This window comes from Penaeus monodon, chromosome 29, assembly GCF_015228065.2.
Source record: "Penaeus monodon isolate SGIC_2016 chromosome 29, NSTDA_Pmon_1, whole genome shotgun sequence".
NCBI classification, from domain to species: domain Eukaryota; kingdom Metazoa; phylum Arthropoda; class Malacostraca; order Decapoda; family Penaeidae; genus Penaeus; species Penaeus monodon.
The window spans coordinates 33,052,846-33,053,138 of record NC_051414.1 but is presented as its reverse complement, the minus strand read 5'-3'; positions in this window follow the sequence as shown (position 1 = coordinate 33,053,138).

The following is a 293-nucleotide window of genomic DNA, read 5'->3' as shown; positions in this document are numbered from 1 at the left end:
TTATTTGAACAACGCATTTCTTTGTCATGCCACACATACACACCATACAAATTAGGATTCTCAAACTCCGTCCTCCTCTCTATAGTATTATGAATACAACAGAAACATCCTTTACGTCATTAAGCTATTTTGACAGTATGGTAAATACAAGTAAATGAAATGAATGCCATAAACCCTCAATTTTGTGCCAAAGAGGTTTTTGGTTTTCATACCTAAAAAATTTTAATGAAGCAATCTTTGCCTCATTTTTGCTTTCCAAATGGAATGTATAAATTCATCAAAAGATTTGTGAG